Source organism: Ochotona princeps, chromosome 1 (assembly GCF_030435755.1).
Source record: "Ochotona princeps isolate mOchPri1 chromosome 1, mOchPri1.hap1, whole genome shotgun sequence".
Taxonomy (NCBI): domain Eukaryota; kingdom Metazoa; phylum Chordata; class Mammalia; order Lagomorpha; family Ochotonidae; genus Ochotona; species Ochotona princeps.
In genome coordinates, this window is record NC_080832.1 from 94216265 (window position 1) to 94230370 (window position 14106).

At 39.1% G+C, this 14106-nt stretch overlaps 1 protein-coding gene across 1 annotated transcript in view; it reads left to right on the plus strand.

Annotated features, from left to right (window-relative positions):
* Positions 1–280: 280 nt before the first annotated feature.
* COL21A1 (collagen type XXI alpha 1 chain) overlaps positions 281–14106 on the plus strand; it is a 157152-nt gene continuing 143326 nt past the window's right edge. Inside the window, exon 1 of the mRNA XM_004580485.4 lies at positions 281–398. The gene's annotated coding sequence lies outside the window, so the exon portion shown is untranslated. The remainder of the gene's footprint in view (positions 399–14106) is intronic.

The following is a 14106-nucleotide window of genomic DNA, read 5'->3' on the forward strand; positions in this document are numbered from 1 at the left end:
TCGTTCTCGTCCCTCCCGCGGTCCCCTTGTTCTTGTGTTTTCTCGCCTTCGTTTTCAATCTTCAGCTGTGCATTTTCTGGTCCTAGCCGGATTTGAACTGAACATGCTGGCAGTAGAGTTATACGAACACTTCTCACATCCAGATCCAAAACCCACCCTCCAGCCTTCGCCCCCGCAAAGGGGCGGGTGGGGAGCGCGAACCTTTATCTCCCGGGCTCCGCCTCCAGGGGGCTGAGAGCCTTTGGGAGCCCAGGCGCAGTGCTCTAGCCGCGCGGGCAAACCGGGCGAAGGGGCTGCCTTCCCGCTTCAACCCTGGTTTAGCTGGGATTGGGGCTTTTCTCTGGGACACCCCTATGCGCCTGACGAAACGGCATCCCCAAGCCTGGACGCCGCACCAGGTAAGGCACCACCGCCTTCTCCCTGGTCCCTGCCAGAATGATATAGAGGGGGCTTCGGGGCTGACTCTTGGGGGCTGCAGGGTGCTGTACAGTTTCCTCTTGGCGCCGAGATGGTTGGTAGATTCAGTGCCCAGCCTGTAGGCTGAGATGTCAGGGTTTGTCTTGCAAAGTTAATCGGAGTTCATGAATCTTGGGAGGTTTTCTTGGAGCCGATTTCTGCCTCCAAGCGTTTGGCCTCTAACAGTGCATAATGCGCAATGAATTACTCCCCGCAGCCCACTCTCTGCTGTCTTCTTGGAAGTGCGTCCTGCGTCCACACGTGGCCTGCGGGGAAGCGTGACGCTCAGCGCCCAGGGCAGGGGATAGGGTTGTGTGCTGTGCACCAAAAGCCTTTATGCTTAAAATTTATTTTTTTAGAAAATGACACATGAAATTGTGGGTGTTTTTCGTGCTTAATACAATGCTTTGCAATACAGAAGAAAGGTCTATAGGTACAAGCAATCTTGAAGCAAACTTAAGGAACTTTCTCAGAACTTTTAACCTTTTAGGGCTTGAGCGGCACCCCTAAGTAATCAGTCTCTTTGGTAGAACTTTAACAAATCAAAACAAAAGCTGATCACAGGTGATGGCAAACTGCAGCTAAGTTGAAGTACTAATTACAGCAAGGATTCTTTGAAGTAGGCTTCAGCATGCAGCTACAGCCCCTGCAGCTCAGAGTTTTAAAAATGCAAAATGAAGGGTCCTGGCTCAGCACTAGACCCACTGAAGCTGGGACAGTCAGGCTGTGTCTTCATGCGCCCTGCAGGTGATGTTGGTGTTTGCTCAAATTTGAGAGCTGTTGATTTGGATCTCCATTAAGGTAAGAGCAGGCACCTGCAAATTCCACTGACGTGGGCGGAGGCAGAGGCCATAGGCACACAGAGGGAGGAAGAAAAAGACTCTCAGAAAATCTTATCTATTATTTGGCATGGATTTGATGGTATTAAAATGCATACTTTGGGCAGAGAATTAACCATGATTTTGAGTGACTTTCTCATAATAGCATTTGCATACTTGCTTTAGGAGAGAAGAGGCTTTTTTTTTTTTTGGTGGGAATTGCAATGAAGCCAAGGGCAAAGTACAGGAGTCTTCTAGCTGTAATAACACGTATCATTGGTGCATAATGAGAGAATCCCGGATCACAGCTGTCATCACTGCAGATGACGGGACTCACACACAGTCCTTCTCTCCCCTCCCCCGCTAAAGCAATCGCAGGTTTCAGGCATTCATGACAACTCTCCCAAGTGAGAACAAATTCTTGATTGCAGCTCTCTGGATTGTTCAGGTGGATTCCTTTGTTTTTCTTTAATGAAAACACAAGATTTCAAAAATTTGATTAAGTGAATCCCCTAGTTCCTAAGCCATTAATACAGAAATAGAATGACTTTGCAAATGGGCTTAAATGGGTTAGAAAATTTGACATTGGCTAAGAAAATGTAGAGTAGGCGTAACTCCAGTCCCCACATGTGTGCTGTAGTGAACACAGTGCTAACTGTGCCAAGACTGTCTGTATGAAGATTATTTCTTTTCCAAGCTATGATTTTTCTGTGCCAGTTTGTGTGGAAGCATATAGGCTAGTTATGGTATAGCTGCAAGGTGTTGGTGTAGATCCCTGGGGGAGACAGAGGCACCCTTTAGGAACAGGCACTATGCTCTCAAGCAGCTACCGGTTCAAGATCTACCCTAATGCTCTGTGCACTTAGGTAGTTCTTAACTTCTCTTGGCAGTTTCTTCATCTGTACGATGAGAGTACAATGCTTACCTCTGTGTTCCCACATTGTTATCAGTTAGTGAGTGATGCTGATGAAGTTTCTAGCATAGAAAATGAAATGTGTTAGCTCAAAGTAAAAAAATACATGTACACACATACCCCACAAACTCCAAAACCTTAACCCCTAGATATCTCAAAATTAACATACAGGTTGATACATAGTCCAATTTCACATTTATCTGCCAGCTGTACCCTTCAAATTTATGTGTTCTTTTTCTTGTTTGAGAATTAGAAAGAGTGAAAGGCAAAGACAAAGAGAACATGCTCATCTTTAGGGTTCTCTGCTGATCTAGCCTTTATTGGACCTGGTTTCCGCATAAATGGCTGGGACCCAATCATCAAAGCCTTTCCTGCTGCCTCCCAGGGCCTGCTTCAGTGGATAACTGGAATTGGAAGTTGGAGCAGAGCATTTAACCAGGTACTTTGGTATGAGTTGTGGGCATCCCAGCTGGCAACTTAATCTCTGGGTCAAACACTCACCTCTAGTTTTTCCTTTTTACCCCAAAGTGATCATACCAACATCTTCAGGCTATTCTCATGACTGTATTGCAAATTTTAGATAGTATTTGCTAGAAAAAAATTTCAGGTTAGGTTCACATTCATAGCCTCATCTTTTTTAGTCACTATGAGGAAGAGCAACATCTTGTAGTCATGCATATAATCTATTGTCATCTACATTTAAATAGTCTTAAAGTCTAGCTCTTCAAAATAATATCCTGTATAAAAGATATTTCAGACGGTGAGAGAGTATCTGAAAGTGACTTGATGTCATCTTTAATGGGATTAATTTAGAAGTACTCTGGTAGTTCCTAGGCTCTTGGCAGGATATATGAAGTCTTATCTTTTTATGTTAAGGTTTGTTCAAGAGAGTATGAGGAAGCGAAATGGGGACCCAGAGTCAGGACAAGGCTAACCTAGCAAAAAAGGGAGGGAAGGTAACTGGAGATTTCTTTCCTTCTTGAACTACAATAATTAAGAAGTGGTTCTGACCACACATGCATGTGTGTGCACACACACGATCAATTACTTTCATGTTATATTATTCAAACTGATATGTATAATCCTCCTGGGACCAAATAGTTCTGGTGAAAAAGTATTCATGTTATTAATTCTGGAAGGACGCCAAATGGTTTTCAACTTTGAAATTGGTTTCAGTTTGCTTTAATTTTAGTGACATATGGAATATTAGATTTCTAACTTGGATACATTTAAATGACCCACCTTGTGTCTTACACTGCAAGGTGTTATAACCTGTCTTACTCATCATCCATGACTTCTGAAAGAGAAAACATAGGGCAAGGTCCAGAATGTAAACATCTTAGTAATCTGTTCAGAAACTCAGGTTTTCGGTTGGACATTCTACAAATTACAATTTAAGGGTATGAAGTTGAATGAGGAATTGATATTATCAAATTAAATGTGATTAAAGCTAGATGTGAGTAGTGTTTTCTATTTGCTTCACTATCCAATAAAAAACAGCTATGGCAGTCAAAGGTCAGAGGCATATCTTTCATTGAAAAAAATAAAGGCGTGTGGAAACACTCTTATCAAGTTGTGTTCTGGATAATTTAACTGAAGGAACTAAAAGAGTTGATACAATTTAGTGACAGATTTTGACAGCAGTGCCTGCATTGAGTGATCAATCAGGAGTGAATGATACGGCAGTATTCCTCGTGACTTTATGATTCTGCTCCTGGAGGCCTATGACCTGGAGTAGAGGCTGAAGCTGGCTGCGTTGGTCTTGGTTTATATAACCAGGCTCGCTGAAAGTTACCTGACATTTATGTAAGTACATTTTTAGGGCTCTATTCTAGAGCACATGGTTTTGCTCTAGGCCAATCTTGAAATCCTTGTGAGTAAAATGCATCAAAGAAAATGGATTCATGTTTTTATTTCATATTGTATTTGGATTTTATTTTTTCAGCATGCAATAGTAATTCTTTAGCTTGGTACATTTTCACTTTTTTTTTTTTTTTTTTTTTTTAAGATTTATTCATTTTATTACAGCCAGATATATACAGAGGAGAGACAGAGAGGAAGATCTTCCGTCCGATGATTCACTCCCCAAGTGAGCCGCAACGGGCCGATGCGCGCCGATCCGAAGCCGGGAACCTGGAACCTCTTCCGGGTTTCCCACGCGGGTGCAGTGTCCCAATGCATTGGGCCGTCCTCAACTGCTTTAACAGGCCACAAGCAGGGAGCTGGATGGGAAGTGGAGCTTCCGGGATTAGAACCGGCGCCCATATGGGATCCCGGGGCTTTCAAGGCGAGGACTTTAGCCGCTAGGCCACGCCGCCGGGCCCCATTTTCACTTTTTTTGAGAAACAAAACTGAAGTATTTATTTTTGTCAGGTGGTCTGTCTCACAGGAAGAAAGTTGACCAAGGAGAACAAGTTCCCCTACTTTCTTCTAGACGTGTGCTTAAAGGCATACTCCGCAGCCAGAGTACACAGCCCTACACCCGGACCCTTGCACATAAGAGTTGTCTGAACTTGGACTAGTTAAATAACATATTTTTGATTCTGTTTCCTCATTACCAAAGTAGAGTAGCATAAAGTAATTTCAAACATGCCATGGAGCATACATATTATGAAAACACTGTGAATAGATTTAAATCTTTTTTGAATCAAAATATATTTTTATTTTAACCCTGATTTCCAAAACTTTTAGAAGTCTTCTTGCAGCACCTACCTTATTGAGGTTTTTGTATAGAGTGAATGAGTTAACATTTAAAATTCTAAAAGCAGCACCTGGCTTCTAGCAAATGTGAAGTAAGAATCTGTAGTTGTTTTACCTTGGGAATCAATGAATAGGTTAAGCAAAAATGCTTCTTTGATGCTTTTACTGTTTTTCACCTCTGCACCTAAAATCTTAGAAAGCAACTGGTTATTTTGAGTTCTTAATACACACTAGGGTACCTTAGGATGTTTGTGGAAATATGGATTAAAATATACTTAGTTTGATGCCAAAATGTTTTAAAATTTATGCTGAGTATTTTCATAATATTTATTTTCAGTGAATTTTTGGAAGACCCCTTTGTGGGTTCAATTTATAGGTTTTTTTTTGTTTGGTTGAAATAATGGGAGAATGTGTTCCAGATAAATTAGCTACTTCAAATTTCTCAGGTGTCAATAAACAATTTAAGTAACACTTACAGATTTTTGTAAAGTCTGTTGCTGCTGCTGGCCAGGGAATATACCTTGAGAATCACTGTTTAACCCAATGGTTCCCCAACCTGGCAGCTCTCCTGCAAATAGCTTTTTGGCTCACTCTGTGGTATAATGTTTAGAATTTTGTGGAAAAGAGTAATCATGTCTTTAAAAAGAGATGTCCTGTCACATGTCTACACATTAACTATACTAATGGGATTTTTGTGTATTAATAGAATTTTTAGAATGCCTATGGATGTTACAGTTTGCCTAATACAAATGAAGAAACAGAAGACATCATTTCTAGCTAAGGCCTCATGAACAATTAAGGTTGGCATTGCATAGCAGCTCAGGTTGCCTGTGTTCTACTCAGTATGATTTTTATCCAGCTATCTTTGTCTTCTGAAAAAAAATCATATAATGTTGTAAAGAGGCATGTGGTATACTATTTGGAATGCTGTGGTTTTGCTTGCTTCATCTACCCCAGCTTGATTTCAAGGAAATTAACTTCAAAGATTTCTTTAATTAAAAATGAAAACATTGTGCTTATAGTGCCAAGAAAATAACTCTCTACCTATCAATTTTACAAAGAGTCATTTTTTTTTTCACTATGTGTGGTTTGTCTTTTCAAAGAATTCAATTTAGTATTTTTCCTTTGTTGTTTCTTTGGCTTTTTCTTTTAAAGATTTGTTTATTTTAATTGGAAAGGTAGATTTACAGAGAGGAGAGACAGAGAGAAAGATCTTCCATCCACTGGTTCACTTCCCAAGTAGCTGCAACAGCCAGAGCTGAGCCAATCTGAAGTCAGCAGCCAGATTACTCCAGGTCTCCCACGCAGGTGCAGGGTCCTAAGGCTTTTGGCTGTCTTCAGCTGTTGTTCCAGGCCACAAGCAGGAGGTGGATGGGAAGTGGAGAGGCGGGGACATGAGCAAGTGCCTATATGAGATGCCTGTGCATGGAAGGTGAGGATTTAGCCATTAGGCTAATGTGCCAGGCCCGGTATTTTGGTTTTCACTAGTGAAATGCTCAGTGATATCTTTGAACATTTCAGGAAGCATTGACAATTTTCTAAAGTCCAAGTTTGATAGCCTCTGATAATCCTGCTTGGTTAGTTTTTGTTTTGACTTGTCTTGTTTAGAACAATATAGCCATTATGATAGTATTATGTTATCCATTAATTGGTACTAGTGATTTGTATCAAGCAGAAAAGATTAGGCACCAAGAAGAAATAATTTTTATACCCAATAAAAAAGTAGAAAGTTCTTGTGGAGGGCCCAGCGCGTTAGTCTAGTGCCTAAGGTCCTTGGCTTGCAGGTACCAGGGTGCTGGTTCTAATCCTGGTGCCCTGCTTCCCATCCAGTTCCCTACCTTTGGCCTGGGAAAGCAGTCAAGGACGGGCCAAAGCCTTGGGACCCTGCACCTGCATGGGAGACCTGGAAGAGGCTCCAGACTTTTGGCAGCTCTGGCTTTTGCGGCCGTTTGGGGAGTGAATCATCAGATGGAAGATCCTCCTCTCAGTCTCTCCTCCTCTCTGTATGTCTGACTATCCAATTAAAAAAAAAGTTCTTGTGGAGTTTCAGCTGTATAGTAATTTTGTTCCTCTAAAAATATTTTTTGAAAATTTATCTTGAATGTTTCTCACTGTATAAGGGGCAAATAAACACCAACATTGAAACATAATGTGTAATATTCTTGTGATTCTTTAAAATTTGAAGCTTGTAAATGCAGTTTGCTACTTTGTTATAAGAATGTTTAGATCCACTGATGGGGTATGTCTAGGCACATGCTTTCTAGCAGTGCCCCCAAAACGACAGGATATTAAAGATAAGACAGAGGTGCATTTTAATGTATGTTTTGTCATTCATGAAATCACTATGCAGTGCCTTCCAACTGCTTAGCTGTTCTAGGGAAACAGACTTCAGAGAAAAAGTTGCTAAATTCAGTTTAATGAATCTAATTATAGCCAACTGGCAGTTTTCATTTTTTAAATGGAAAACACCCTCAAATTTATTATGCAAAAACCAACATTTTGCAAAATTGTTGAATGAAAAAATGTGCAAAGCAAAATGGTTTTGATTTAAATTTAGGAAAATCAACAGCAAGCACAGCATGTTTCACTTGATTCCTTCTCAAAGCGTTTTTGATTCTTATTTAAAAAATTGCCATGTTTCATTCTTCAGAAAACATTCATTGTGATCTAAAGAAATATCTTGGCAGTTAGTGGGGAGTTTATCCAAGAACGAGAGGACATGTTGGAGAAGATAAATCCCTGTGTCCTGAGAATGCAGTCAACTCTTACATGTAGAAAAATCTTAATTTCTCTTTGGCAGTTTGCCTTTTGGTTGTTTTACAACCACTTTAATTTTCTCTCCCTGTCTACTTCATCTGTTGGTTAGTTGTGGTGGGTGAAAAGTACAAGTTTAAGGTTCTGGTTGATTAGGTTTCTGGTGAGGGTGTTCTTGGGTTGTGGACAGTCCTTGTAGTGTCTTCGCGTGGCAGAGAGTGGAAGCAAACTATCTTCTGTTTCTTCTGATTAAGAGTGCTAACTGTTCTGAGGGCTCTAGCACATGTGATGTAATGACTTCCCCAAAGTCTAAACTCCAGACACGACCACTTGATGAGTTGGAGCTTCAATGTAAGAATTTGGAGTGTGCACATTTCTGTTTGTAGCAACATGGTGCTTCTCTTCCTGAAAGCAGTACAGGCAGAGTTCCTGCTTGACACCTTATGAAGACGGAGTAGGGCTGTCATTAGTGGCAGCAAACATGTAAATATGTAGAGTGTGCAAGTAGAGATCTACAGTCTAAATCATGCAGCATGTTTATGCTTCCATTTGGTTAATGGCATTTTTGTGTATTCATTAAACAGACAACCTACTTAGACTATTCAATGAATAGACATTAACTTTATTTCCAAGAGGATCTGTGATCTGAAAGTGCTTTCTCTTTGTTGCCTGGCACCAGCTTGGTGAAAGGCTGGTAGCTTAGAAAAGGTTGAAGTAATGGGGAACTAGTCAGGTGTGATTGCCGAATCTTTGATTTCACAGTTTGCATGCTTTCTTTGTTAAAAATACTGCTTGGAACCATCATGTAAGATATCAAGACCCATGTCTTAGAAGATTTATGTATAGAGTTTTAGTCAATGTGGCTGAGGTTGGCTTATTGAGAAATGTAGAATTCATTTAATCCAAAATCATAGTTAATTTTGTGCTACTAAATCAAAGTGTCTGAAACAATAACTTACGAAGAACAGAAATTCTTTTTCTCATGTTTGAGGGAACTGGGATGTCCAAGATCAAGGTGCCAACAGGTTTGGTTCTGAGGGCTGCGTCTGCTTCCGAGATAGGAAATGATCAGCAAAATGAAGAGGTGTCCAGATGGTACCTAACCACTAGATCTTCTACAACAGAGCAATGCTGGATCCTCACCTGGCAGGAGGAGAAAGCATAAGCTACTTTAGAGCTGTAGAAGGTTTCTGTTGTTAGGATCTTAATCTCTTTGAAGAGGAAGGAACCCTTATGGGCTCCTCATCTCTTAAAAATTCGACTACTTAGGGCTCAGCACAAAGCCTAGTGGCTGAAGTCCTCACCTTGCATGCACCAGGATCCCATATGGGCACTGATTCTAATCCCAGTGGCCCCGCTTCCTGTCCAGCTCCCAGCTGGTGGCCTGGAAAAGCAATCTAGGACAGCCCAAAGCCTTGAGACGCTGTACCTGCATGGGAGACCCAGAAGAGGCTCCAGGCTCCTGGCTTTGGATTGGCTCAGCTCTGGCCATTGCAGCTGTTTGGGGAGCAAATCAGTGGAGAGATCTTCTCTGTCTCTCCTTCTCTGTATGTCTGATTTTCCAGTAAAAAAATCTCTAAAAAAAAAAAAAGATTCAACAACCTAACACTCTCACATTGATAGCGCCTGAATTTCTGACATGACAGTTCACAACAGTCTATCTAATTATTGAATTTTCTCTGATGATGCATGTTACTGTGAGTTACGAAAAATTAATGAGCCTTTTTTCATGACCCATAAATAAAATTATCTTTGCTTCCTAAGTTGGACTTGTACAAGTGTTTTCATTCATATTTCAATACTTGGGGAAAAATCCTGATTCTGAGTTATTTTTTTGAGGAAAAGTAAATAATATTTTTGAGTTATAAATTACATATTTCCCAAAATGTTTACAGTTGTGCTTGAGTGGTGAGATGGTTGATATATTTTCTCTGTTATTCTCCATTTTATAAAAACATGAAAGCATTATTTTTAATATGTAAAAGTGAATGTACAGTTACAGATGAGAGAAAACCCTTAGAGTATAATTAATTTACATTCTTCTGCTTCTTAAAGTACTTTTTATGTGAATGTGCTTTTAAATACCAGACACACTAGTTAGAGATAACAAAAGCAGTCTAACATGAAGTAATATCTTTAGAAGAAGAAAATATTTACTTTTTATGAATGCCAAAAGAATGTAGATTACTGGACTACACTGTGGTCATAGAAGAGAATAGCTAAAATCATGAAAGTTGAGTAGATGTGGGCTTGACACCAGCTGCGTGACCCTGTACATAGTATTTGTTAATTGGCCAAATAGTGAGAAGTTATAGGAAATGAGGAGATCTAGAAAGTATTCTATAGCCTTGTAGTACTTGAGTCATATCTGCTGCCTCTCATGGTGTGCATTAGTGGGAAGTGGGATCAGAAACAGAGCTAATATTTGGGATAGGCGTTTTGATAAAGGATGTTGGCTTTCCAAGTGGCATCCTAACCACTGAACCAAACTCCTACTCCAATGTGGACATATATAAATGCTTCAATCTAATACTGTGGTGGGGGGCTGTGTTTCTAATATGCATCAGTTTCTACACAGTATTTACCCCAGACTTCTAGCTTATTAAGCTAAATACAAAACAAAACAAAACAAAACAAAACAAAACAAAACAAAAACTGTGGTGAACTGAATTGAAATGACTCTACCTAGATTGATGGAAGGAAATGTGGAGGTACTGGAAAAATCAGGGTTGATTATTTTTTTTTTTAGGTTATGCATCTCAGAACACTGGGAAAATGAATAATTTTGATCTCAGGTTCATTTAAATTAGTTAATTAAGATTGATTACTTAGGTAAAGGTTAGACCCATTTGTGCATCTGTGTTTTCTTAACTGGGGCTCTAAATGATTTTGATTTTTAGCTGGATAAAACAGAATTACATTAGACATTTTTTGGCTAAATCTAATATTATTAAGTGCTGTTCATTTTGGATATGACTGCTGAGTTGAATTCCAAACATCCCTTCCAATAATCTGCCACATTTTTGAGCTGTGAGCCTAAAAAACCTAAGTAATAGTAGAGACTCAATTATAGGTTCACATGTTCAAGTTTTATTTCAATAGTCGTGATTGAAAAAGCATGTGTCCATGCTTTTCACTTTATTCTTATCACCAAAGGCAAGCATTTGAGAAGAGAGAGTTTTTCTTTTTCTTTCTTTTATAGTTGTAGTGTTTAAATTCTTAAGTGAGGTAGACGTATTTTACCCAAGGGAGTGTCCACAAGGCATCTACTTACAGAAAGCTGCAACCTGTCCAAATAGCAGTGAAGAGGAGACGGCTCTGCTTCTCAGAAGTGATAGACTTTGTTGCTACTGCTTTGATTTCTAAAGAAAAAAAGGGGGATTTGTATTTATATATTTGAAAGGGAGAGAAAGAGATATCTTCTATCTGTTGTTTCACTGTCAACTGGCCACATGGCCACAAGACCACAGGATAAAAAAAGCCAGATCTGGGCAGGCTAAAACCAGGAGGCAGAAACTCCATCTGGGTCTTCCACAGAAGTCGCGAGGGCTCAAGAACTTGGGTCTCCTTCTGCTATTTTCCCAGATGCATTAGCTGGGAGCTGAATCAGAAAAGAACAGCTGGGATCCAAATGGATACTCCTACATGGATGCCAGTGTTGTACGCAGTGGCATATCCTACTATGCATACACCATTAATTTAGAGAGCTTCAATTTCTAATTTTCTTTTTGCCTTCTGAATATTCTGGGAAATTCTGCTTTCTCAGTTCCCTATTGACATATTCTAGGGCACAGGGGAGAGAAAGGTGGTTTACTTTCTGCAAAATCTGCAATTAACGGTTTCAGTAACTTTCATCACCCTCATGGCAAGGAGATATTGATAATTATAAAATCACCAAATAAGTACAATATAAAATATGAGAGGAGCAGTGAGTTAGTAACTTTAATATCAGTGGCCACTGGATATTACTAAATTAAGGGAGTCTGTGATTGTGGTTGCTTATGACACAGCAGGGAGATAGACTATTTTAAAAACAATTTTAGGAAACAAACTAATGCTGTATGTCATTGATTTCCAAATGATCTAACATTCAGGGTCATCCCTATGGAAGATGTGAACTGGTGGGTTTTTTTTTCTTGCCTTTTAACAAAGATTATTTGCTTGCATATGGAGGAGGGGATGGGAAGGGGCTTGAATTGTCCTATTAAAACAGTTTAATTTGGAAAAATAGTTCAGTTTAGACCCCACACTGTGTTCCACATAATTCACAGAGCTGATGCTTGCAATATTGAATTGCTTGTTTCAACAGTAATTGATGCTGTAACCCCTCCCTGTGGCACCTGATGTGTTTGCTGTCCAGTGACAGAGATCTCTGGTGATGGGAAGCCTTGAGTTTTAGGGACCTCCCCATCCATTAAAAAGTTTTCCCTTAAATCAAAAACATCCTCCCTGGAGTTTCCAGGCTTTGGACCTAAATATACTCTGGGAGTGACAGAAAGCCCCCTCATTTCTTTCCTAAAGGGGCAACTGTAACAGTGTTTCAGGGCAGCTGCTATGACCCCAGGGGAATACAATTTTCTAAAAAGTCTCTTTAAATACATTTTTTTGGAGGTCACTTGGAAGTGTGTGTTTCTACCGGTGGCCATCCTTCTATGCACACATTTGTTCACTTTTGGTGCTCTCTGACCATTGGCAATTGAACACAAAAGATGTGGCCCTATTTGTCCCTCACTGTGGTCCAAGAGCAAAATAACTGTTGGCATCTAGTTCATACTAATTACTTCAGTTTCTCGTGAAGTAAGACCTTTTAGTCTACTCAGCCCTGCAGCTAAATGAATTTATTCCTACTGGTGTATTCTGTATAAGCTAGATTTTGGGTCTTGGAGCTTCTCTGTTTTGGATCTTGTTTTATTGCAATTTATTCAGTTGAGATATTTAAAAATTTTTAGTCTATTGTTGAGTCAGATATCTGAAATTTTCTTTGTCTGGAAATTTGTTTTCTAAGTCACTGTTGCCTTCCATCAATTGCAAATTCCCTTTTAATCAGGTCTAAGGAGCAAAACTCCAAAGTTTATCAATTAAAAAAAAAAAAACCTACCATGTAATCACCAAGTGTTAGTCTCCATTGGGAGACGTTTATGTGTAGCATACATTTGTCTGTTTTCTTTTTTGAAGTCAAATGAGCATAGTTTTCTCCTGATGTGAGCCCAGTATTACTATCAAAGGAGTATCATGCAGTTAGAATTTTTGGCACATATACTTTGTGTTCAGTCATAGTGTTCAGTGACTTATTCTTTTTCTAATTTTGTAAATAATCACAAATAAGAATGAGCTTTAAGGTGTTTAGCAATCGCAAAGGCCCAAATATCAATGTATCAGTGTGGATACCGGCCTCTTGAGAATAAATATATGTACACAACATACATAGCAACGTTCAATCATTTTGGTTTACTCAAGGCATATATGTTGTTGCTATTCAGAGCTATTTGTTTTCACCTTTGCCTTTGAATTATTTTTTTATACATAAAGATTAATTTTCATTAAGTTTCTGTATGTTTATGTAGTCTCCTACCTGTACATAATTACAAATTAAAGTTTATCTGGAGAAAAGGGCTTAGATCTAAGGAAGAATGTGACTTATTTAAGGAGCTTGATAAAGTTTTCTGTAATGCTGGGAGCGTTCAATGAATGGAAAGGAGACACTGAGGCTTTCTGATATGTGGGAATTGGAATTCTTGAGAAGCAACTACTCAAGCCATGGGGAACATTGTATTTTCTGAATGAAGGACAGTGGTCAGCTGCCCTAATACATATTTGTCAGCAGCACATAAGAAAGAAATAGAATGAAAATAGGTGATAAATCAAGATTAAGAAAAACCTTCAGTAAGTGAATATGCAAAATAATGAGAAGGATGATTTTCATGGAGCATGTGATTTTAAGCAGAGGGAAATAAAGGAGTGAAGTGTGCAAGTTTGGGGAAAGAAGCTTTACATTTGGGAAGGATGCTACTGTGAATATTCTGGTGAGCACTTCCATTGGTGAGAAGGATGGGAGAAATGTTTTCTTGTGTTTATTGAATTTTAGAAAAATGATTGATGAGTTTTTGATTACGGTAACAGATATGGAATTGCTTGGAAAACATGGTCAGTAGGGAGAAATGTAGGAGGGCCAAAGATTTAGGCAAATAAATTTAATCTTTCTGCTTTCCTACTTAATACAATGTTTTAAAAAAATAAGATATTCCTTTATTTAAAGAAAATATTTAGTATGCCAATGCAGATACACAGCCCCCCCTTAAATATTATGCCTTTATTGGAAAACCTGAGCAACTCAATTGTTCAAGTTCTGCTTTCTTTGCAGAATATCCACTGGGCAAAAATAGAAAGGTTTGTGTTCTTCCTTCTTTTAAGAATTAAATCCCAGACATTTCTAAATGTTTGAAGGAAGAAAGATATTGAATTTAA